The 27,000-nt window shown below is 43.4% G+C and overlaps 1 long non-coding RNA gene across 4 annotated transcripts in view; it reads right to left on the bottom strand.

Moving 5' to 3' along the window:
• Positions 1-14,149, bottom strand: part of LOC144334270 (uncharacterized) — a 415,541-nt gene extending 401,392 nt beyond the window's left edge. For 2 of the 4 annotated variants that reach the window (XR_013403953.1, XR_013403952.1), the window contains exon 1: positions 13,743-14,147. This is a non-coding gene — a long non-coding RNA (uncharacterized LOC144334270). Of the gene's footprint in view, positions 1-13,742 lie in introns of all 4 variants that reach the window. The other 2 variants (XR_013403954.1, XR_013403951.1) reach the window with 2 other exon arrangements.
• Between the last annotated feature and the right edge of the window lie 12,851 nt (positions 14,150-27,000).

The following is a 27,000-nucleotide window of genomic DNA, read 5'->3' as shown; positions in this document are numbered from 1 at the left end:
GATTAACAAAATCAAACATGAGAAAAACTATAGGTCAAATTGACTGAGTAATTCAACAGATAAATGCTAGGGAAAAGAAAGGAATAGAGAAATACCCATGGGTTAAAAGAGACTTAAAATACATGTCAAGATTAAACTATAGTGACTAGAGATGAGCTGCAAACTTGGGTGATGAAACATAGAGAAACCAGGGAAATGGTTAGTATAAAAGTTAGAATAGTGGTCACATTTGGGCAGAGGCAGTGAACTCTGTTTGGGACACAGCCCATGGAAGTGCTTCTGGGGAGAATAGCAAATTTAATTCTTGATCTGGGGAGTGGTTTGAAGAGCACAGCCACATCATAACTCACTAAGCTATCCATTTGTTTTGTGTGGTTTTCTGTATTTGTATCTTTTATTTTTCAATAAAAACGTTAAAAGCAATCTCTGCAATGGCTTCCCACATCTCCTCAATTGAAAGCCAAAGTCCTTAAAACTATTCACAAAGTCTTGAGGGATCTGGTCCATTGTTACCTCTTGGATCAGTTCCTTTCCTTGCTCACTTGCTCATACTATGCCTGCCTTTCCTCACTCTGTTTCAGCCATAGTTTACTGTCTGCTTTTTTTTGCACATTCCAGCACATCTGCTCTAGTTCTTTCCTCTGCCCAAACATCTCCTTTTCTAAACCCCTCAACTCTTCCAAATCTTCTCTTAGATTTTGTGTCCTCAATGAGACGGATATTGTTGACTACTTAATACAGCCATCTGCCTCCTACCTTAAGTTGCAGACCCCCTTACCCGTCTCTACTTCTGTTTCCCATATAACCTTCTATCATATAGACCTCATTTATTTATTGTGCCTTTTTTTTTTGTGGTTTGTGACCCCACTAGAATGCAAGCTTCATGAGAACAGAGATTTTATGTTTTATTCACTGATGCATCCCACAGGAAAAGGTAAAGCCAAGGCTAAGGCCTGAGTGACTTGACAGGTAAAGGTACAATGAACCACTTTTGGATTTAGACAGTTTATTACCTACCTAGACAGTGAAGAGAAGAATGAACCAAAGGCACCAGCCCCCCGTGATCTTTGTCCCACATGCCAAAGAGGATAACATTGGAACCAAAGGGGTCTGATGACTACATGAGTTGTGGGATACCTTATAGTTGAGGGGTATTTTAGTCTGTTTTCATGCTGCTGATAAAGATATACCTGAGGCTGGGCAATTAACAAAAGAAAGTGGTTTAACGAACTTACAGTTCCACATGGATGGGGAAGCCTAACAATCATGATGGAAGGCAAGGAGGAGCAAGTCATGTCTTACATGAATGGGAGCAGGCAAAGAGAGAGAGCTTGTGCAGGGAAACTCCCATTTTTAAAACTATCAGATCTTGTGAGACTTATTCACTATCATGAGAATAGCACGGGAAAGACCTATCCCCACAATTCAGTTATCTCCTAGCGGGTCCCTCCCACAACACATGGGAATTATGGGAGCTACAAGATGAGATCTGGGTGAGGACACAGCCATATCATTCCACCCCTGCCCCTCCCAAATCTCATGTCTTCACATTTCAAAACCAATCATGCCTTCCCAACAGTCCCCCAAAGTCTTAACTCATTTCAGCATTAACTCAAAAGTCCACAGTCCAAAGTCTCATCTGAGACAAGGCAAGTCCCTTCTGTCTATGAGCCTGGAAAATCAAAAGCAAGTTAGTTCTTCCTAGATACAATGTGGGTACAGGCATTGGGTAAATACAGCTGTTCCAAATGAGAAAAATTAGCCAAAACAAAGGGACTACAGGCCCCCACACAAGTCTGAAATCCAGAAAGGCAGTCAAATTTTAAAGCTCCAAAATGATCTCTTTCTACTCCATGTCTCGCATCCAGGTCACACTGATGCAAGAGGTGGGTTCCCATGGTCTTGGGCAGCTCCCCCTCTATGGTTTTGCAAGGTACAGGCTCCCTCCCAGCTGCTTTCATGGGCTGGCCTTGAGTGTCTGGTTTTTCCAGGCACACAGTGCAAGCTATTGGTGGATCTACCACTCTGGGGTCTGGAGGACAGTGGCCCTCTTCTTACAGCTCCACTAGGTGGTGCCCCAGTAGGGACTACGTGTGGGAGCTCTAACCCCACACTTCCCTTCTGCCCTGCCCTAGCAGATGTTCTCCATGAAGACCCCACCCCTGCAGCAAACTTCTGCCTGGATATCCAGGCATTTCCATACATCCTCTGAAATCCAGGGAGAGGTTCCTAAACCCCAATTTTGACTTCTAGGCACTCACAGGCTCAATACTATGTGGAAGCTGCCAAGGCTTGGGGCTTGCACCCTCTGAAGTCATGGTCTGAGCTCTATATTGGCCCCTTTTAGCCATGGCTGGAGCAGCTGGGACACAGGGCATGAAGTCCCTAGGCTGCACACAGCATGGGGACTCTGGGCCTGGCCCATGAAACCATTTTTTCCTCCTAGGACTCCAGGCTTGTGATGGGAGGGGCTGCCATGAAGACCTCTGATGTACCCTGGAGACATTTTCCTCATTGTCTCTGGGCTTAACATTCAACTCCTTGTTACTTATGCAAATTTCTGCAGCCAGCCTGAGTTTCTCCTCAGAAAATGATTTTCTTTTCTATAGCTTTGTCAGGCTGCAAATTTTCTGAACTTTTATGCTCTGCTTCCCTTATGAAGCTGAATGCCTTTAACTGCATCCAAGTCACGTCTTGAATGCTTTGCTGCTTAGAAATTTCTTCTGCCAGATACTCTAAATAATCTCTCTCAAGTTCAATGCTCCATACATCTCTAGGGCAGGGGCAAAATGCTGCCAGTCTCTTTGCTAAAACATAACAAGGGTCACCTTTGCTCCAATTCCTAACAAGTTCCTCATTTCCATCTGAGACCACCTCCACCTGGAATTTATTGTCCATATCACTATCAGCATTTTGGGCTAAGCCATTCAGCAAGTCTCTAGGATGTTCCAAACTTTCCCACATTTTCCTGTCTTCTTCTGAGCCCTCCAAACTGTTCCAACCTCTGCCTATTACTCAGTTCCAAAGTCACTTCCACTTTTTCGGGTATCTTTTCAGCAGTACCCAACTCCTGGTACCAATTTACTGTATTAGTCTGTTTTCACACTGCTGATAAAGACATACCCCAGGCTGGGCAATTTACAAAAGAAAGAAGTTTAGTGGACTTCAGTTTCACATGGCTGGAGAAGCCTCATGATCATGGTGGAAGGCAAGGAGGAGCGAGTCACGTCTTACATGGATGGCAGCAAGCCAAGAGAGAGAAAGCTGAGCTTATGCAGGGAAACTCCCATTTTTAAAACCATCAGATCTCATAAGACTTATTCACTATCATGAGAACAGCATGGGAAAGACATACTCTCATAATACAATTATCTCACTGGGTTCCTCCCACAACATGTGGGAATTATGGGAGCTACAAGATAAGATTTGGGTGGGGACACAGAGCCAAACTATATCAAGGAGCTACGTGGTTTTAGACTGCAGCTAAGTAGTTTTATATTCCACAGCTCTATTTTGAGAAGAATGTGGCAGAAAGCCCCATACCTCATCAGTACCCAGGAAGTGAAGAGATAGGTTTTGAGATAGCCTCCCTGGGAAGCTAGAAAGGTGAAAGGCAGATGACCTCAGAGCAGCTCTTCACAAGCCTCACATACTCTGGCATTCCAAGAGGACCACAAGACGTTTACCCAAGACTCAGATAAGCTGCAGTTTAAGAATCTGCCCATGTGGCATGTGTGGATATGTGTGAAGTAGCAGGGTGCCAGGGCAGAGCTGTTACCCTGCAAGTAAGCATTCAATGAGTAAATTAATACATGAATAGCTAAAAGCCCTCCAATTGTATTGACCTGTGAGGAAAGAGAAGAGGAGATGTAAATTCATTTTTTGGATAAACAATATGGTTCAGAGCAAGGAGCATATGGTCTAGAATCAGACTGCTCTAGGTTGTAAATGCAGCTTGGCTACTTAGTGGCTGGATCAACTTAGGCAAATAGGTGCTGTAAAAGTAGTTGCTATAACCTTTATTAACTTCATATTTTATATTTTAATATGAAATTTTATATTTGCAAAGAGTCTTTGGAGCATTTGTCTTATTCTGTCCCCACTCCCCATTCCAATGCTGGAGACTTGATTGTCATTATACTTAATATATTATGGAGATAATAGAACCACCTCTTGGAGACTGGAGAAAAGAAAAGAAAAATTACTCCTATCCAACAATCTTAGTATTATTGCTAAGCCTTTTAATATAACTCCTTCTAGCCTCATCCCCCTCATATATAATAATAACGCCTAATGTTTCTAGAGGGCCTCACATGTCACATACATTAACTCAGTTAATCCTTACAATACCACTTTCAGCCAGATGCTATAATTATCCCCATTTTCAAGGTGAGAAAACAGAAGTGCGGAGAGGTTTAGTGGCTTGCCTAAGGTCACATACTTGTCAGAGCTAGAATTTCAATCCATGTAGTCAGCTCCCAGTACATGTTGTGCATTTAACCATTATCATAACCAACAAACCATTCTACATTCCAGCATAAAGTCAGAAACCCTACTTTTCCATACAGAAACATATTCATAAGCATTCATTTTAATGTCCATCAAACCACGATATCATGCATGGTTTCCTTAATCACTTCTCCTCTTTTGGGGCTTTTTTTTTTTTAATTTTTACTTCTATAAACAAAGTGAGATAAATATCTTTGTACACAAAGTCTTTTCTGTGGTTAAGATTATTCCCCAGAAGTGCAGATACCAATTCAAAGGCAGGAACATGTACTTGGCGTCAGATCCTATCACTTAGTGACTTTCCAACTGGCCCACTCTCTGTCAGCAACTTCATGACCCAGCCCTGGATGTTCTGATCCAGTAGGTGCTGAGGGGTTCTCAGGAAGCTCTATTTTTTACCAACTCTTCCAGTGATTCTGATGCTGACCAGTTTGGGGAATAGCTGACCTACTCAAGTGCCCTCCCTGCCCAAGCATATATTCTAGGGTTTTATATGCATTTGCTTTTTGTCATCACCTTCAGGAAAAAATCAATTGTAGTGTCTCCAATTATATAGATGTCATTACACACTCTAATTTGTTCAACTAGTTCCATAAATACATATGCAGTGCTGGTTTGGGTGCTGGTCACACAACAGTGTACAAGACAAAGCCCCCAAAATCTTGGCAGTCACATTAGGGTATGATTTGACGGATATTATACAAGAAAACAAGTAAAGAAGATGATTTCAGAGAGTGTTATATGCTTTGGAGTCACCAAAATGGAAAAATGTGACAGAGAGTAGTGTGGGGGCACGGGAGAGCTACTTTATACAGGATGGTCAGTGGAGGTGACATTGTGTGAAACGGACGTGCAGATCTGCCAGAAAGTGTTCCAGGCAGAAGAAACTGCAAACTTAAAATGTTTGAGCAACAGAAGAAAAAAAGGTCAGCATGGGTGGAGTGTAGCTAGTAAATGCAAGAGTGTAGAGAAATTTGGAGAAGGAGACAAGGTTCAGATGACATAAAGCGTGTGGCCTTTGTAAGGAGTGACTGATTACATTAGGGACACCAATGATGGGCCTTAAGATGGAGAATGGCCCAATATGCTGCATGTTTTTAAAAGTTCACTCCAATCTTCATGTCTAGAAGACGGGAAAGACAGGGCAGGGGAGCATTTGAAAAACTTAGGAAACTCTTGAATTCCAGCCAAGAGATGATAGTGGTTTATGGAAATGGGAATGCAGAAAAGTGAATCGATTCCAACTCTATCTAGAGGCAGAAGGATGGGGAGACTCTGCAGAAGAACTAATATCTCATATAGTTTGAGCCAAGAGCAGAAACTAAAGGTAATTCCTTTGATGAATGACTTGAACCTGAGGCTCTTACATGCTAGTCCTAGATGTCTTCTTGCCCAGCCATGTAACCTCGGACAAGACAGTTTATCACTCCTGGAAATGTCTAGTTCCAACATTTTCTCATCCATTGGTGAATATAATAGTCTCTACATCCCCTCCTTCTTTATTTCACAAATATTTCTTGAATGGCTACTAAGGACTATACTAGATCCTGATGAATCAGTCAGACACTAAACCTCCTCTGTACAGCTGACAGCTTGGGACAGGTGACTGATATTAAACCAATAATTGGGCAAATAATTATTTAAGTGACTATTGGGATTAGGACTGCCAGGGAGAACCACAGGAATAAAATCACAGGGGACCTCATCTTGACGGGGGGTTATGGGAAGGCTTCCCTGTAAAAGAGGCATTTTAGCAGCGGCACTTGGTGAGGGCACAATCTGTTTAAGACAAATCAAAAACCTGATAGACCGTTTCATGAGCTTTGGATCCACAAGCACCAGTGACTTTAAGTTAGAGTCAGTTGCTTGTGAAACTGAAGGCACTCTACCTCAGGCCTGCCACAGGGGGCCACGTGATTCTGGGTACATTCTCTCCTGAGGTTAGCTAGTTCTCTTTGACAAAGCCAGGCATTTTTCCTAGAATTGAATGTCACAGGAGGCACATTAGATGACCTGATGTCATGATACCCAGAGTGAGGGAGGCACTTGGCAACACATAAGGCAACTTGGCTTCTTTCTCTGCCTCCACCCCAGGGTTTTGGGACAGAATGCCAATTACTAAGTCTCCTAGGGCCGGATTTGGCCTATCCATTTGGAAAATAGGCACAGTCCCCAATTATCAATTCTGAGGATTATCTCAGGAATTAATCTCTTCCATACAAGATAGCAAACAGTGCTTGAAGTGTAGGTAACAATTGAACCTACATGAGAATCACCAAGCACTAATCACTCCAGCATTTCCATCTTCCCCCGTCCCCTCAACACCAATTTTCACACAAAGACACTGAAACAGGATCTCCTTTAGGCAAGAGTTTCCAGGATCTTGGGGCTGCTGTCTTATCTGCCTTAGCAGCTGGAGCCCAAGAGTGATTACAATTTTTTTTTTTTTTTTTTCCTCTTTGGAGGCTTCTAGACAAACTCTCACTGTGAGGGAGGTCACCCACGGCGAGATCCGAGATCCGGGTATAGCCTGCCTATAAACACTGTGGAAGGAGGAGAAACCCTTTCTCAGAAGCTGGAGGGCATAGAGGAGAACTGGGTTTTGTCTCCAGGACCCTTTCCCAGTGTACCAAGGACAGCCACAGCTCCCTAGAAGGGTGCCCTATTGGCCAACTGGTTTTCTAATCAGGAATGCTGAGATTATTTAAAAAAAAAAAAAAAAAAAAAAAAGGAAAGAAAGAAAGAAAAAGAAAAAGCAACTATCTTTATGGAATATTTCTATAATTCTGAGTCAGAGTCCATGGCCCCCACATACTCCTCCCTAGCAAGGCAGTATGGTGCAATGGTTAGGTGAATAGATTCTGCACCTTGGGTTCAGCTATATGTGAAGGCATATAGATGGGGGAGGCTGTAGAAGAACTAATGTCTCACATAGTTTGAGCCAAGAGCAGAAACTAGAGGTAATCCCCCTTGATGAATGACTTGAACCTAAGGGTCTTTGATGCTAGCTCTAGATGTCAAATTTTAAACCTGTGACTTCAGGCAAACCATGCTCTCAGCTCTACTTCCCACGTATTTATATTGAACCTAGGAAAACACACCTGTCATAGGCTTTGAATTTAAAAATTACTGAGCTGATGTAGGTAATGTGCATAGCACAGAGGGGGCTCAATCATCCATATCACAGCATTCATTACTAGATGTCCACAGGAATCTGTATTTGCTATGCTGCTACCAATTGAGAGCTGGTCTAGTCATCAGCTACTGAATACAAGTGGCCATGTGAGTAGTGGAAAGAGCTACAGATAGGAGGCAGATCTGCCATCAGTTCTTCCTGTGGCCATGGGCAAGTCACTCGGGTCTGAAAATCCAGGTTCTGAAAAAGAAAAGCGTTAAATAAAACAAACTCCAAGATCCTGATTAGCACTTAACCATTTTTCAGAAGGGCTCTCATTAGGCACTGGGAAGAAGGTAAAAGCCCCAAATTAGTGGGGTGCTTTTCGAGTGCTTCCTTTTCCTTTCTGGCATCTTCACCCCCACCCCACCCTTCCCATGATGCATTCTCAGCAGCTTCTGGTCGGAGATATCCTGCTGTCACTGGAATGCTGTCTACAGAATGTGAGTGCTGTGGCTGACCCTGGCGATCATCTTTTCTGGCTTTCTCTTCAGGGAGATAAGAAAACTGAGGTTCAAAGACATGAAAGATTCTACCTGCCATCACACAGTTAGAGGTCGCTGGGCTTAGACTAGGACCCACCTTCTCCTATTCCAAGTTTGCCATAGCCACTGCTTCTCCTCCTCCATCCAAGTAACTGTTAGGCGCACAAGGAAGGAACAACAATGCCTAGACTCCTAGTGTAAGGAAGGAGCCTTGCTTGGAACCAAACTTCCCAAGCAAAGGTAATTCCTCCTTGGGCCTCCAAAGAGGCCAAAATACAAGAATCAGGAGAACTGTCTTGCTTCCAGTCCCAGGGTACAGTGGCTGTGCGCTTTTGAGTAAACTACCTAATTCCTCGTGCCTTTTCCGTCACCTCAACCCCAGCTACTCTTAAAGCCTGACTTGTCGCTGACTAACCAAGCCATTATGCAGAAAGGCCCTCAGATGAGAAACCTTGTTTTAGTTATAAAGTCACCAAAGGTATTACTCAGCCCCTGACTCCCATTGAGGGAATCCGTTGGAAGTTTTAAGCTCAGTTTCTGGGTTTTGTGCTCAGCTTTGGAGTTTTCTCTTCCAGTGAGTGAACAAAGCCCATTTAGAAACCCAAACCTACCCACCAGTCCCTGGCATCTAGGCCCAACTCCTCTATCTGCACAGCCCAGAGAGGAAAGTGCCTGCTGCCTGATTCAATGGGCCCATTATGTATGGCTAATTCCACAGTAGAACACTGTGTCTTTGAGGACCTGGCAGCAACTGGTCGTACCTGTTTTAGAGTCAGTACATTGTGTTTGCTGGAGGGATGAAGGAGAGCAGCACACAGCACCATCTCATCATCGTAAATGCCATTTCAGGTTAATGATTACCATGTACAGTATTACTGTAGTCAAACTGCGCACACCAAGGGCCCTTCCCATGCAGCCTGGCAGGCAGCATATAAAGGAGGTCATTGTGTGTGCCGGATAAAGGAGTGAGAGGTGCCCTACAGGCGCCAAGTGTGGTCTCATTGCTCATATGCTCAGGAGGGCAGAGGTTCACCAGAGGGGCGATACTGTGCACATATTTTCTCACTTTATAAGGCAATCTATTTACATTCACATTGACACTGAGGTACTGTTACTGAAGCTGGAATTTGTGTCATTCAATAAAATACCCTATCAGCCTAACCTGACATTACAGAGCATCAACTAAATCCCACAAGAAACTTGCTTATCTCCAGCCAGAACTGGTTCTTTTGTAGCCAGAGACATCCTACTCCCGCTGGGGCGTTGTGTAGGCCTGCCTACAGGCCTACAGTCGGGGGGTGTTCCTAACCACCTGAATGACTGAAGTTGATGGCTATCAGGCCCCAGCCAACCTTTTCTGTCTGCCAGAAACAAAGCGAGAATGTTCCCCTCCTGAGGTCTCAATTTACAGGCTTTTCACGTTGATAATTAAGCAAGGTTTGCCACCTGCACTTCTATTTAGAGGTTCCTCCCGAGACAGTCTTGACATTGCCTTTAATCAGCCCAGCTGTGACTACACCTGTTTTTATTGCCACCTTCAGCCAGGGATTGCTCTAGGGCTACAAGGCTATGACCTTGGTCATGTTCCTGGGTCAGTGAAACCAGTTGCATGATTTGGCAGAACCACAGAGACCCTCTTCTCCAAACAAAACAAAACAAAACAAAACACCCTAATACTGGAAATTCCATCTTTAGTTTCACAATTGCTTTGTGTCAAGCGTTGTCCTCTGTTGCAATTCTCACTTAAAGTCCAAAAAACACTGGGATGGGTAGTAATATATGTCTCCAGCATTGAAATGCAAATACATTTATCTGATTGGGACAGGTGGCATGAAAATCTTGGGTGTTGGAGGTGAGCGAGCTGCACTGAAAATGGGAGAAGAAAAATAAGTTGAGTGCTAAGAAAGAATTGTGGCATCAAAGGCACAAGGAGAGTGTTTCCTGGTGGCCTGAGTTACCTCTTGTTTCCCCTTTCCTCTTAATAAATAAATAAGAATAGCAACAAAGACATAGCCTTTCATACACATAAAATCATAATGGCTGTAGTGGACTCTGTTGTTTGCCCACTAAGCAAACAGCATTCCCCGTTCTTTCGAGAAATTTTTCTTCCATACTTTAAGTGCATGCAGTTCAGGTGAAGCTGACTTTACCCCCAGGATCCAGGCATCATCTAGGCCTAGACCATCAAATCACTGCATCCCACAGTCCCACTGGCTGAAGTCATTGTTACATGAATAGCCATTTGGCCTGAGCTAAGTCAATGAAACTCAAATGTAGGGATTTTGTAGAAACTATTGTGGGGGGGTGGGGGGGAAGAGCTTTCTGTTAATGGTGCTAAGCTGGTGGAATGCAGGCTTAGACCACTGAATGGACTTTTTACCCTGGCATGTCAAGAGTCTGCCTGGAAGTGAAACCAATTCAGAGAAGCACGAACTAAAACTTTCAGAGAGCCATATTCCTAATGATATCATCTGAACACCTAGAACTGACTATACCTGACATTAACGTGAACTCAGACTTTCTAGTTACAGCCAAAAACTTCCTTTGCCCTTTCCCTTGTTTCTGATGCAACAGAAGTTCTTAATGTTATGATGACGTTACCATACAGTTCACAGTGGTGCTAGTCCCCAGCTGCTGGTAGTATTCTTCTCTACCTGATTCTGCTAGGTTCAGTGAACTTGGCTCAAACCTGGGCTCAGTGTACCTCTCAGTGACTTGGATAATAGTAGGATAGACAGTAGGGAGGAAAAGAGAATTACTGATATGGAAGAACTTTGCTCTTCTTGGAAGAAACACGTTGTAAAACTCCCAGGTCTTATGTCGACAAAAGCAGACTTCCTCCTGTGGCTTTGAAAGTACTCTGGGGCTTTGCCACTCAAAGTGAGGTCCCTGGACCAGCAGTAGGCATCACCTAGAACTTGATAATTTGTTAAAACTGCAGAACCTCAGCCTTATCCCAGACCTATGAATCAAACCTTCACAAGGTCTTCAGATGATTTATATAATATGAAAGGTAGGGAACCACAGTTCAAGAGATTGCAGGAGGTCAGGACCCCAGGTACACTTACGTTTGTTTTATATCCTGCGGTACCATGTATGATCTTGGTTAAAAGTAGGTTCTTTGCTTTCAAAAAATTTGAAAAACACTGATCTACTTCAATCTTCACATTTCACAGAGGGGTAAACTAAGGCTGAGAAAGGATAAATTACTTGTCTAGCAGCAGAATCAGTCCCTGAGTCAGGATGAAAAGCAGATGTTCTGAAAATCTTTGTCGCCTTGGGTTAGGCAAATATTTTTTAAAATATGGCAACAAAAGCATTATCCATCAAAGAAAAGAAATCGATAAATGACTACATCAACATTTAAAACATCAGCTTTTCAAAAGATACTGTTGGGAAAATAGAAAGATAAGACATGGATTGGTAGAAAGTATTTACCAAATATACATTTGATAAAGGATGTTTATCCTGTCTAAACCGAATAATAAGAAAACAACCCAATTAGAAATAAGGAAAAGGTTTAAATCGATACCTCACAAGAGAAGTTATATGGATGCCGAATAACTATATGAAAAGATGTTCGACATCTTTAGTTATTAAGAAAATGCAAATTAAAAACAAAATGAAATACCTGTGTATACCTAGCAGGTTGACAAAACCAAAAAGCAAATAATATGAAGTACAATGAGGATGCGAAGCACTTAAATTTTCACATACTGTTGATGGGAATGCAAAAATGGAACAACCACTTGGAAATGATTTGGTAGTTTCTTACCAATTTAAACCTGCTTATCATATGAACCAGGAAATCCCCTAAATATTTATGCAAGAGAAGTGAAAACTTACATTCGCACACAAAAAAGTTGATATGTGAACAGCTATAGATGCTTTAGTCACAGCAACCAAATCCTGGAAATAATACAAGTGTCCTTCAACTAGTGGGTAGATAAACTGTACATCCATACAGTGGAATACTGCTTAGCAATTTTAAAAAGGGATGAAAAAGAAAAAAAATGGATCAATCTCAAAAGCTTTGTGCTGAATGAAGGAGCTAGATTCAAAAGGCTGCACACAGTATGTGTGTGATTCCATTTATATAACGTTCTGGGAAAAGCAAAACTATAGGGGCAAAAATCTGATCAGTGGCTGCCAGGGGCAGGGTCCAGGGAGGTGACTGACTACAAAGATATTGTATTCATTTCCTAGGACCACCATCACAAAATACCCCAAACTGTGACTTAAACAACAGAAATGTATTGCCCAGAGTCCTGAAGCCAGGAAGTCTAAAGTCAAGATGTTGGCAGAGTTGGCTCCTTCTGAGAGCTGCAAGGGGAGGATCTGTCCAGGCTCCTATCCTTGACGTCTCTTCGAATTATCTCCAGCCATGAAGATGGCTGCCTCCATGTTCAATCCTGTTCCCCTTGTGTGTGTCTGTGTCCAAATGTCCCTTTTTGTAAGAGCATCAGTCATTTTGGGTTAGGGCTTACCTTGATGACCTCATTTGAACTTGATAATTACCTCTGTAAAAACCCTATTTCCAAACAAGGAGACATTCTGAGGTAGTAGAGGTTCAGACTTCAACATAGGAGTTTTGGGGGACGTAATTCTACCCATGACAGGAGCACAAGAGAACTTTTTGGAGCCAGAACCATACTACTCTATCTTAATTGTGATGATGGTCCCGTGTATGCGTGTATTTGTGAAAAGTCATGAAACTACACTTCTTAGTGTGAATTTAGGGTGAATTTTGCCACTCGTAACATGACTGATTTTTTAAAATAAAAAATAAAGCAGGTCCCCCAAATTTTTCCTCAAAAGATTATTACTCATTCTGATCTACTGCACTTTCCTGTCTATACTGTATGTTCTCAGCATTCATGAAGGTAAGAGATTGTTTTCCAGAACCCTGAAGTAGGTCACAGTTTCATCCAAAAAAGGCTGTTTTGCTGCTCTATGAATGTCTCTGCAAGCAACATTCCACCAAAGCATAAAGATTTCACGAGCTGCCTTTCTTGCGAGGCATGAAGTAAGACAAAGTGAGGAGCAGCTGGGAAAATCTGGTTCAGGACCTGCGAAGGTGAGCTGGAGCTGCTCTCCACCCACTGCAGGTAGAAGCTGCACACTCTGCCCACAAGCCTCTGTAGTGTCAGCCCCCAACCTGAGGCCATTCAGAGGTCACCTGCAGGAGAGGGAGACAAGCTATCAAATGACCTGCCAGCTATACTCAGATACACAGAAAAGAGCACAGCAGGTGACCTCATATTTTCACGGGAGGGGAATGTAAAGCAGAAGCTGGGGCGGGAGGGGATGTACTACATGTGGGTTAGACATAGACGTCTTCACAAGGCAGGAAAAGCATTGGAAGGGGCCAAAAATAACAACCCTTGGGGCTCCCCTGTCTCCCCATCCCTCGCAGCTTCTCCTGCCTGTGCATTCCCCTCTGTCTTTTTCCTCCCACCATCTGACATGGAGCCATTCCCCAGGGTTACTGACTATGTACCAGCTCAGGCCAAACAGAACCACCTGGCCAGCAATGGAAGCAGAAAGACAGACCAAGGTTTGTGACAGCTTACCTAAAGCTGGCCCTCCGCTTTCAGGAAAGGCATTCTCGTTGTAGACAGCTCCTTCTTGGTCAGTCTGCACAGGGGTGGGGTGGTTGAGACTGGGGACTGAATGGGGAGTCAGTTGGAAAGAAAGGGGCACACAGCTTATCTCCCTCAAGGGGCTGGATCGGAATTCCCCAGAAGTGGGTGAGCTGGGTTTGAAGGCACGTGGAGATACATGACTGCGCGCTAGGCCAGGCTGCTGTTGGCACTGGGCAGGCTGCCGGGAGGCCTCCGAGACACTTGACAGCACCACCTCCATTCTTTCCGGTTATCTGTCAGAAATGACATCACTGTTTTGTTAACCTTCTCAGCCTCCGCATGTTTGTGGATCCTCCATCTAGCTTCTATTCCATCTGGCGTTGCTGTTCTCTTTGTGTTTTTATTTCAGGTGCTTAAAACACACACACACACACACACACACACACACACAACTCCTCCCCCTAATTTAGTTTCCTAAACTGAAACAAAAAACCTTCCATATTCTAAGGCTTAGTTTTCTCCTCTGTGAAAGGGGTAAAAGATGGGTATTTCTTTTAGTTCTGTATTCAAAGAGTAGATTAGACTCAGAGGGTCTGAATTTCTAAGTTTTTTTTTTTTTCTCACACGCTTATAAAGACTACTGGTAACTACTGTGTGTCACACACAACACACACACTCACACGCATTCATTTCATCTCCACAATAACCCTGTGGGGTACTATTATTATCCCCTTGTGTGATATTCATTCCCTAGGGCTGCCATAACAAAGTACCACAAACTAGGTACAGTCACACATGAGGCAACCGAGACACAGACCTTAACAGGTGTCTCTCCCGTCACATAGCTGGTCCAAGGTGGCAGGCAGGCAGGGATGGATTCCAGGCTTCTTGACACCAGCATTAGTGCTCCTAACTACGCCACTCCGGTATTTCAAGGTCAGCTCGCATCTTTGCTGTGTGGTTGCTGGCGCATCATTTGGGCTCTCTGAGTTTAACTTTCCTCATTAGGCAGATGGAGACAGTCCCACGGTTCTTGTCAGAAGTAGCAAGGTGTTCTGTGTGAAAACTGCTGAGCCCACATAGATGTCCCCCACTCCACAAGAACGCTCCTTTTCATTCTCACTTGTTCTCTTCCCTTGCTTTTATGTTGGCTGCTATTTAGGAAATGATCGTGCTGCCTTTCCCTGGATATTCTAAATAACGAGAGCTAAACTTGCGGGGAACTCATTACACGCCAGGTATTGCGCCTAGCTCTTGGTATGCTTTACCTCGTCTGCCTTTTATTTAACCTCACAGGAACCCCAGGAGGCAGGTGCAACAATTATCCCCATTTTGCAGGTGAAGGTGAGGCGCCAAGAGGCTGGGTAACTTGCCCCAGATCACACTGCCAGTTAGCGGTGGAGCCAGTACTCAAAATGATGTCGCTGACCCATTCTATCACCTAACTGCTATTGCACCAAGAAAGGAACTAGGGTGAGGGCAGGGAGAAATTATGTGGCTCACGTTGGAGGCAGCTTGTAAGTTTCACTCATAAGCAATAGCAAGAATCTAAGTTAGGGGAACATTCACATTTTTAAAAAATCGGCCCTCTCATCTTTTTCTCATCATTCATACTATTGGTCAATAGTGGACTTCTTCACATATTCAGATATAAGAGAAGCCACTCTGACATGTAGTTCTAGAGGTACAAACCCAGATATGTAAAGATATGGAGAAGAAAATAAACTTCGATGGCTCATAGCTTATTGATCTAAGTCAAACACAAGATTGAAAAGACCCCTGCTGCTGTCATTTAGATATCAGGTCTTCACCTCCAAATCCCTGCTAAGCACTTTGCATTGTCCTGGGCAGAGAGAAAGTCCTTAATAAATTGTTTAGGGCTGGGTTTTTTTTCTAGCCTTTTTTTCCCATTCACCACCAAAAATTTGAGTTTCCCATGTTCCAGGAAGTGGGGAGGCAGTGACTGGGAATGGTCCATGACCAACAGCACGGTGGGACCATTTTGTTCACGGACCCATGGAACCAGGGAGCAATTTTGGGTATGGGGTCACAGAGCTGAGCGGGATGAGTCAAGGCCTATCTCAAGCAGGGCCCGCTCCAAAACGTGAGATAGATAAGTCTAGCATCAATGCCTGGCAGCCTTCCTTAGCAAGCATCTCTCCATCCCCCTGTTAACTTCTCACCTCCAGGCACTTCTTCACCAGCTACTCCTGTGAGACCTTCTTCACCATCAACAATTTGCTACTAAGATACGTAGCTGTGGATTTGCTTACATGGACTAGCTACCTGAGAGTGTTTGAATTTTAATAAAGGATTTTTGGAGACTCAGAATCATCAAATTACAGTCTCTCAGAGGGAAAGCATTGAGCCATCAGCTAATCCAGGGATTACAGATTCACAGGTCTCCAGGGGCAGGCAGGTAACTGTAGACATGTGAAACAGCCTCACAGCAAGGGGGGATGGCAAAAGATTGTGGCAGAATAGAGAACCATGCCACATCGGAGGGCCTTCAAAGTCCGGCTTCTAAAACCACTCTTCAGGAAAATAACAAACACAAACAGGAAGAAAAACAAGCAAAAAAAAAAAAAAAGAAAGAAAAAGAAAAAAGCTACCCCCTATGTGCAATGTGGTTTGGATCCTGGAACAGAAAAATAACAGTGAAACAACCAATGAAGTGTGAATAAAACCTATAGTTTAGATAATAGTAACTGTTCCAATGTTAATTTCTTAGTTTTGACAAATGCACCACACTTGTATAAGATACTAATATTAGACGAAGTCGAGTTAAAGGTATATGGGAACTTATTGTACTATTTTTGCAATTTTTAATAAATCAAAATTATTCCAAAATAATATGTTTATTTAAAAAAATAAAAACAACTACATAGCGGGTGAGATCTATGATAATAGCAGCTATCACTTAAACAGATGTGGTGCTTACTATTTCTAAGAGCTTTATATATATTAATCCATTTACTCCTCACAACAATTTTATCAGGTAAATAAAATTATTCTCCATTTGTGGGTAAGGAAACTTAAACACAGGCAGGTTAAATATTTGGCCCAGACTCACACAGCTAGTAAGTGGTAGAGCCAAGCTTGTAATCCAAATGCACAGTATTTTTTCCTATATCAGCCCAAGTGAGGGATGTAAAAACTTGTCTGTCAGGATCAGAGGCTCAGCTGGGTGATGACTTATACCTAAGGGGCAGAGCTGGAACTGCAGTGAGTCAAGTGAGACCCTCCCTCCTTGGCTATAAAATGTAAGGGGGCACTACCATCTCACACCTATTAAGATGGCTACTATTTTTTAAATTTAATTTTATTTTAAGTTTTTTTTTTTTTTTTTAATTCCCCAGCCCCTGCCAAAGAAAAGACTTGCTTTAATATGTTTTGGGGCAAACTGAGATCCAAAGAGGTTAACTTTTACTTACTGGAGGTCACGACTGTTTAGCAATATATATGCAGGACGTGCAGGTTTATTACGTAGGGAAAGGTGTGTCGTAGTGGTTTGCTGCACCTATCAACCCATCACCTAGGTATTAAGCCCCGCATGAATTAGCTGTATATCCTGATGCTCTCCTTCCCCTCTGTCACCCTAAGAGGCCCCAGTGTGTGTTGTTCCCCTCCCTGTATCCATGTGTTCTCATTGTTCAGCTCCCATTTATAAGTGAGAACATGTGGTGTTTTGTTTTCTGTTCCTGTGTTAGTTTGTTGAGGATAATGGCTTCCAGCTCCATCCATGTCCCTGCAAAGGACCTGATCTCATTCCTTTTCATGGCTGTATAGTATTTCATGGTGTATATGTACCACGTTTTCTTTATCCAGTCTATCATTGATGGGCATTTGGGCTGATGGGTACTATTTTTTAAAAAACAAAATAGAAGATAACAGCATTTGAGATGCATAGAAACTGGAACTCCTTCACAACTGTTGATAGGAATGTACAATGGTTCAGCCACTATGAAACACAGTATAGCTATTCCTCAAAAAATTAAGAATACACTAACCATATAATTTAGCAATTCCATATCTGTATATATACCAAAAAGAATTTAAAGTAAGATCTCAGATATTTTTACACCAATGTTCATGGTAGCATCATTCATAGGAATCAGAAGATGTAAGCAACTCAAGTGTTTCTTAGCACATAAATGGATAAATAAAATGTAAATACATATATGGAATATTTAAATGTACATACATACATAGCTACCATATATGTATACACATACATTCCATATATGGATATACATGTTATTTATCAATTTATTCAGCCTTTAAAAGGAAATTCTGACACATGCTACAACATGGATGAAGCTTGAAGATACTACGCTAAGTGAAACAAGCCCATCACAAAAAGACAAATACTGTATGATTTCACTTAAATAAGGCACCTAAAGTTATCAAATTCATAGAGACAGAAAGTAGAATGGTGGTTTCCGGGGACTTAAGAGGGGGGGAAATGGAGAGTTATTGTTTAATGGGCACAGAGTTTCAGTTTGGGAAGATAAAGAGTTCTAGAGATGGATGGTGGTGATGTGTGCACAACAGTGCGGACATACTTACTGCCAAAAGCTGTACTTTTGTGTTTTTTTCTTTTGAGACAGAGTCTTGCTCTTTTGCCCAGGCTGGATGCAATGGTGTGATCTCTGCTCACCACAACCTCCGCCTCTTGGGTTCAAGTGATTCTCCTGCCTCAGCCTCCCAAGTAGCTGGGATTACAGGCATCTGCCACCACGCCCAGCTAATTTTTTGTATTTCTAGTAGAGAAGGGGTTTCACCATGTTGGCCAGGCTGGTCTTGAACTCCTGACCTCGTGATCTACCCGCCTTGGCCTCCCAAAGTGCTGGGATTACAGGCATGAGCCACCACGCCTAGCCCAAGAACTGTACATTTAAAAGTGATTAGGATGGCAAATTTTATATTAGGAATATTTTACAACAATTTAAAATAAAATAATTTAAGGTGCACTGAAAAGCTCAGTCATCAAGATAAATAATATTTTAATGCAATATCTTATGAGATCAAAACTAATGCACCAGCCTGGGCAATAAAATGAGACCCTGTCCCTACAAAAAATAGAAAAAAAAAAATAGCTGAGTGCAGTGGCATGCTCCTGTAGTCCCAGCTGCTGAAGAGGCTAAGGCAGGAGTATCACTTGAGCCCAGGAGTTTGAGGCTATGATAAGCTATGATTGCACCACTGTGCTGAAGCCTAGGCAACAGAGTGAGACCCCATGTCAAACAAGAAAAACAGCAACAAAACAAATGCAAAACATATCATGAGGACAAAAATACCAAAATTTTTAATAAAGGCAAGTGTAGGGACAGTGTCCTTTCAAACTATATTGGACTTGAGACAAGAGGAAAAATCAGCAACATTGATCCTGAAGAACACAGCCCTTCCCATGTGCTTCAAGAGCATGTGGGAAATTTAGCAGTGGATGGGGCTTGGGGTGTACAATAAAAAAACTCCCTAGATGATTCTGTTATTCAGTATTCCCTACTTCCTGCCAAAGAAAAGACTTACTTTAACATGTTTTGGAGCAAACCGAGATCCAAAGAGGGTAACAGTTACTGGAAGTTACCACCGTTTGGCAAAGAATTCATGATGGAATGTCAGGGAGCTCAATGGCCAGCGGGGAGACCCTATTGTCCCATTCCAGGACAATTCTGCCTTAGGGACCCTGTGACTCAGGCTGTGAGGTGCTCATTAGGACAGCAAGCCTACACAACACCTGCCAGATCTTTTGCACATTTTACCCAACTTCCAGTTCCAGGCTGATTCTAAAATGTATTTCAGGCCAGGCACAGTGGCTCACACTTGCAATCCCAGCACTTTCGGAGGTTGAAATAGGAGGATCGCTTGAGCCCAGGAGTTTGAGACCAGTCCTAGCAACATAGCAAGACCCCATCTCTAAAGAAAATTTAAAAATTAGCCAGGCAAGTGGTGCACACTTGTAGTCCTAGCTACTACGCAGGCTGAGATGGGAGGATTGCTTGAGTCTGAAAGGTCAAGGCTGCAGTGAGCTGTGGTCCCACTACTGCACTTCAGCCTGGGCAACAGAATGAGACCCTGTCTCAAAAAATAAAATGTGTTTCAGACCTAATCACTCAACACCCTGCTGCCCTTAGCCCACTCACTTGGGATGTTTCAGATGGAAGGCAGCAGCGGGACAAGTCTCTGCAGCAACACCGGGTTTAGGTCCTGCCATTAACAATGCAAATTCAGGGGAGTGTCAGCTGATTTATTCAACAGCACCTTTGGCATGTCCTTGCACCCCACTCAGGTTCATCTATCATCCCCTGTCAGCCCTGGGAGTGGGCTGGATGGGCTACATGTGCTAACTAAGTTCCACTAATATTATCTCAGGGTTCTGGATTTATGGAGGCTTATTTCTTAATTTTTGGATTCCAACGATTAGAGTTATGAGATCCTGTCATAGTCCTGTAGGTTCCCACCCTCTTTCCAAATGTTTCTGTTTTCTTTACCAAGGAGCAGACAATTCATTTCCTTCTTTCTCAGCCTGCAGGGTCTGGCCCTGTCTGCCTCTCAGAGTGCACTGCCAGTCCCTACTCTGGCCCTCTCCAGCCTCCAGTAGTGCAGCTGACCCCGTGACCTTTGCAATGCTTCTCCTTTCTCCTTGTACACCTCTCCCCTTCCCACCCTTCTCCATTTCCCAGCCTTTTCTCCCAGTTCAGTGAGTCTCCACTGGGGGTGATGTTGCCCTGCAGGGACATCTGGCAATGTCTGCAGGCATTTTGACTGTCACAACTGGGGCTTGTGGGTGGTGCTACTGGCATCTAGTGGGTGGAGGTCAAGGCTGCTACTCAAGATTCTACAATGCACATGACAGCCTCCCCTGCCTTCAAAGAATGATCCAGCCCAAAGCATTAATTAGGGGTGAGGTTGAGAAATCCTGCTCCAGCTAAGCAAATCCACCAGCTGAAACTCAAGGATCACTTTCTCTCCGGGGGAAGCTGGCTCAGAGGGCATTCTCCTGCCATCCTCACCCCAACACCACCACCATCACCACCCAAATGCACACCAGACTATGCCATTTTCAGGGCATACCCCTTCTTCCCTTTAGGGTACTTATCTTAGTTTGTCCCCCATTGTATTTCTGTGCTCTGTGTGATGAGTAGCTACCCCCACATTCAAAGCTGCACAAGATTGGGGACTCCTGCCGATCCTGTATCTGTGTCTGTGATAAAGTGTCTGTGTCTGTGATCAGCATTGGATCCCCAGAGCAGAGCAGGTTGCTTGATGCACAGTAGGTTCTCAACAAACAATTGAAACAATCGATGAATCTTCCTTCTATGTCCTCTTTGGAGGGCCCACCAGATTCAGGGCAACCTCTATGACCTGCTGGACTGAAATAGTGGGGAAAGGGTCAGCCTGTGTGTACCACTGGAAGCTGAGAGTGAGGGGTGAACACATCTGGATAAACTTCCTCTCCCCTCTGTCAGCAAATATTTATTGAGGCACTTATTTTATGCCAGGAACTGTTGGATATTAATTGCACAGTCATGCACAAGATGGACATAAGTCTTGACCTCATTGAGCTTCGATCTTTTGGAAAGACAGTCATCAAATGAGTGATGAATGCTTCAAAGGGAAAGGAAATGGGGCTGTGGACACCCATGCTTGGAGAATGTAAACTTGTCTAGGTGGGAAGGATAAAAGGGCTCTCTTTTCTTCTTCCTCTTTTGTGTGGTCCTCCTCTTTGACCTCTACCTCCCACCTCAGGGCTGGGATTAATGTGACCTATGTTCAAAATTATCTTTGGGAATCAGCTCCAAAGCAGGTAGGCACAACCCAAAGGTGTACAAGACAACTACTGGGATATAAATACAAAATATTAGATCTTGTTATATTTATTTTAATGTCATCCTTGTTTGAATTTTTATTTGGGAGTGTTTTATAATCTCCAAATTGGGTCGGTAGAAGCAGACTCTGAAACATAGAGTTGCACGCAGGTTTGTTGGGGAGTAGTCCCAGTTGGTACGCTTGGGACTGTATCAACTTTCCACTCTATGGAAGTGAGGAGGGCAGGACTGGGCATAGGGGAAAGCTGACCTAAAATGCACATGCAACAGAGGTCTCAACCAACCCTACAGGGAGCTCCGGGGCTGTGATAGCCCTTGAGAATGGTCTTGCATTGAGGCAATGGAGTGGGGTCTTTTTATCTCCATCAGACAGTCACTGGCTAGAAGCCACCATCTGGGAGGACATGGCCTTGGGTGAGCTGTTTGTTATAGCCAAGGGCAGTTTCCAATCAGGAATGTAGTTGTGAGGCTTTGGCAACAAATATTTCCAGCTGTTGGGAGGTGGTGGCATTAACTCTAAAGGGAGGGTCTAGACAGAGCACCACAGTGTCCACCACAAGAGTCTGTTTCTACAGCAATACATGTGAATTTCACACGTGTGCACACGCACGTGCAGGCACACACACACACTTCAAAAATTGTGTGTGTGTGCCCCAAAATGTTATGCTGGCAGGGGCATGCCATATAGATAATTTGGTGACCACCAATTTAGAGTATGTGTACCCAATTGATAAAAGGACTTCTTTTTATCAGTCTGCCCCCACTGTCCCATTATCATTATGGGCATCATTTCAAAAACGTTTCTCCCAAGCTGTTATAATAAATAATGCATTTATTCCCTCATTTTGAAAATAATAAAAGACAAAACAACTGTGGGTGATATAAAACAAGACAGAGAACAACCAAAACTAATTTGATCTGGAATTCTGATATGATTGTATTTTTGTTAGTGCAGTGGTTAGGAGTCTGGGTTTAAAACCTGGTGATCTGGGTTTAGATACCAGTTCTACTACGTACTATGTGAACTTGAGCAAGCTAGTTAATATGCCTCCTGCCTGTTTCTTCATCTATAAAACAAGGATTATAAAGCACCTATTTCATGGGATTATAATGAGGATTAAATGAATTAATACATTAAAGTGCTTAGGACAATGACTGAGACAGAGTAAGCACTCAATAGTTGTTTCTCAACATCATTAGTCTACATGGCTTTCTTCCAGAAAAATGGAGGTTTGGGGCTCTTGAAACTATTATGGAGCTCTTTGTATCAGTTAAGAATAGGCTTGCCTGTGAGTGACAGAAAATTCAAAGCAAGAGGTAGAAGTTTATTTCCCTTTCATGGTAGGTTTTGCCAGCTGAGATGACAACCCTACAGTCTTGAAATACCATGAATCCGTCTAACTCTTAATGATCCTACCTCACAGTTCTATATAGCTGCTCCAGCCCCTGACATCACATCTGCATTCCAAGCCAGCTGGAAGGAGGAAGGCATGCTTCCTACCTTTAAGAACATTTCCTGGAAGTTGCACACCTGTTTCTGCATTCATCTTATGGACCAGAACTTAATCTTACAGCCAAGCTTAGCTGTAACTGAGTTTGGAAAACACAGTCTTTGTTCTGGGCAGCCACACATTTAGCTGAAATATGACAGCAGCCTATAGCTCAGAAAGAAGGACAGAGGAGGTATCAGAGAACAGTTAGCAGTCTCTGCCAAATGTCTTGACTTTGCTTTTAACATCAGAAGCGCAGGAAGGCACAGCCCATTACTGACGATGCTTCACTGATAACTAACATTGAATCCATAACATCTGATCAATTCTTTCCTTTGGTCTGGAGCTGAATTCAGTGATCCCTTGGAGCTCACCTTTGGCACGGCACCTGGAACAGATTCTAACTAAACCGCCAGTTGAAGGACTTCTCCTCACTTGCTCCCTCAAGGGACCTCTTTCTTCTGCAGGGACTTTCTAATCACACAACCCCTACAGGCCCCTGAATCCTCTAAATTCTTCTACTTGTTCTCCCTCACCTGACCATTTCCCTTCTTTGGCCTTTAAGCTGGTTTCAGCCATTCCTTTTCATCCAGTTTTCAGTGTTGTGGTCATTTTTCCTGTTTCAAGATGGAGAGGCCTTAGAATGGCTGTGTTTCAGGAGAGGAGGGAACAGACAGATGGCTGTGTTTCAGGAGAGGAGGGAACAGACAGACGTGTTCACGGCATAGGGGTCATCTCCTATATCCTGTTATGCAAGGCCATCTCAGTGTCTTGCCGCTTTGAGGTTCTTTTTACCAAAAGCTGCCTCTCTAGCCCAGCTGAGTGTGATGCCAGCCCCAGAAGGAGGTAGTTGTGTAGGGGTGGGTTGTGTCCTAGGACAGATTCCCCACTTCCCCTTCATGGACCGGTAAGGACTCCTCCTGGGAGCAGAGCACACGATGCCAGCGAGGCCCAGGTTACTCATGCAGCCCCTAGAGGGCAGTAGACTTTATTCCTCATCAAGGCCAGGCAATTAATTGCCTAGCCCTGCCAACACTCGCCTGATCTTTTACAACTTATCACTAAAGGGAATGGCAACTAAGAGTTACTGGGCATCCACTATGTGCCAGGAACTGTGTCAGGGATTAAACTGGTTCATCAAATCCTAACAACAGCCCTGCAAGGTGGGGGAGTTTAGCCCATTTTACAAATGAGGAAACCAAAGACCAGAGAAGTTGGGTAACTTACCCAAGGCTATAGATCTAGAAAGGGGTAGGACCAGGGCTGGAACTCAGGTCTGATGCCCAGACTATGTTCTTTATCCTATGTGAGTTGTCTCTCATTAAATGCCTGTGATTAGTCAGTGGTATGGAGAGTGGGGTATGGAGAATCAACACAATGATTGCAACGAATATTTACTAAGCTTCTACTAAGTGTCAGGTACCAGGGATACAAAGACGGATAAGACATGGTCCTCAAGAAATGTCAGTTTAGCCAGGAATACAGTCATGGACATGGATTACTTCAGGTCAGTGTATTAAAGGCAAAGATCTTATACTCAGCAGTATAATCCATACTTGGGTAGGAATTTAAGAGAGGGAACAGGAGGAATCACAGGAAGCTTCCTGGAAAGGACCATCTCTGAGCTGAGTCTTAAAGAGTGAATTTGAGTAGACAGGTAAAGAATGTAAAAGGCATTTCAGGCAGAGGACACAAAACATGCAAAGGTCAGGAGGTAGGGCCAGTGTAACATACTAGCCATAAACTCTGTATGTATAAGCTCTAGTGTAGCATTTGAGTATACACCTAGTAAGCATTTTTCACCAAATAAATGCATTCTTTTCCTGCAATGGGTAGAAACACACACACACACGCACACACACACACACACACACCCCAAAAACCTTTCTGGTCACTCCGTTAATTTGTCAGTCGCATTCTTCTTGTCTTTTCTCCTGCCTCAACCTGGCTCCCACTTCTGCCTCCTCCCCTGTTCTCAGATTCTCTATGTAGAATGTTCTCTTTTTCACCAGCAGACTTTTTTTGCCATAGTCCTGAAACTCTATTTTGCTTGCATTCATTGGAAGCCAAATGAATGTTACACTTCTTGGAGTTCTGCTGAGATGTTGGGGGACCGAAAGCCAGCATCTTGAGTGAGTGAGGTCTTCATAGAGCCTTCAGGTTTAAGGAAGACTGAGCCCATCTGCTTCCTCCATCTTTCCCAAACCTGATTCCCAAGCAGCACTGGTGTCAGCACAGCCTATTGAGGAGCTTTGCCTCCCATTGGCTCCCAGATTTTAGTTGCCAGGGCACCTGAAGGAGAAGAAGGGTGTTGGTCCTCAATTCCCTCCAGCCTCATGTTGCTGTGGTCTTTATCCAGGCCTCCGTGCTGGGTCCCAGCCTCTTGATTTCCCTTTCTCCACTTACTCCAGGCCTGCCTCCCCCATCCCCAGAAACAGTGTAACCTATACTTAGAAAATTAAGTTTTACAGGTTTCAGTCAGGGGCAGGAATTTCTAAGGGTGGGATTTTAATATCAGCGTTCTAGTTGTTCTCCCAGCATTTCTTGGATTGGGGGCCTCCCCTAGCACCCCTGAAATAATACAAGCCTGTTAAGGCAGTGGAGCTATATAGACTTGGGTAAATAACTCTATCCTCACACAAACCTGAGTTCAAATATGGGCTCTGCTGCTTCCTGGCTCGGGGACTTCAGCCAAGGAGCTGAAACTCTCTGAGCCTCTGTATTCTTGTCTATAAAGCAGGGATAATAGCACCATGATGTAAAGCGCTTGGAGTGGATACTATTATTATAACACCCCTTGCTCGTTTGTAGGCACTGCTTGTTTGTTTGTTTGTTTGTTTGTTTATTGAGACCGAGTCTTGCTCTGTCGCCCAGGCTGGAGTGCAGTGGCGCAATCGCGCAATCTCGGTTCACTGCAAGCTCCGCCTCCCGGGTTCACGCCATTCTCCTGCCTCAGCCTCCCGAATGGCTGGGATTACAGGCGCCCGCCACCTCACCCGGCTAATTTTTTGTGTTTTTTAGGAGACGGAGTTTCACCGTGTTAGCCGGGATGGTCTCCGTCTCCTGACCTTGTGATCTGCCCACCTCGGTCTCCCAAAGTGCTGGGATTACAGGCGTGAGCCACCGCGCCCGGCCACATTGATTCATCTGACACAATTTTGTTAAGAGCAAAGTCTTTTAATAATTTAAAGCATATCACAGAGTAATCAAATTTCCTCCTTAAAATAAAATTTTAAAATGTTCAACCATTTCTATTCTCTTTGGAAGTAACACCTTAATACATTGTACATGCACAGCAGAGAGTAAGCTTCATTTCAATACATCTGCCTACTCTACTTCAATTTAAGGCAATATGTTATGGGATGAATTGCTTTGGCTGGAAAGTTTCACCCAGTAACCTCCTTTCCTCGAACAAATTATAGTTCGTCTCCTCTGGGTCAATTTTAGTTAAGTGCTACAACCGCTAATGATTTCCAGAGAGAGCTATTGTAATTACTTTAAATCATATTGTTTTTGCCATGGTTGTACATACTAATTTCCTGTAGTCCCCAGACACACATCTGAAATTCATAACTACATGGATTTTTTTCCATCTTTTTCTATTTATCAATTAAAACTAGTTTACAAAGGGGACAAGCACAAGTTATTATTAAGAGGGAAACCACTGCATTTTAAAGAATCACTATTATTTAAGTCAGTAGCATTTTTCCAGGGCCAGCAATGCAGCCTCCTCTCTATTGTAATGTAGCTGTTGTGTTCCCCCTCTCATTAAACTTCAGCTAAGGAGAGGCATGGCTTTATTGTTAAGGCACCTAGTTCAACGTTTTCTTCTACGTGGTAGGAATTGTCACATCAAAATATAAAGAAAAGAAAACACCCTCAGTTGTAACAAAATCTGTTTTCTTGGAAACAGTTTTTACAATT

Source organism: Macaca mulatta, chromosome 14, assembly GCF_049350105.2.
Source record: "Macaca mulatta isolate MMU2019108-1 chromosome 14, T2T-MMU8v2.0, whole genome shotgun sequence".
Lineage (NCBI taxonomy): Eukaryota > Metazoa > Chordata > Mammalia > Primates > Cercopithecidae > Macaca > Macaca mulatta.
Note: the sequence above shows the minus strand (reverse complement) of the source record. Positions and strands in the feature narration are given on the sequence as shown.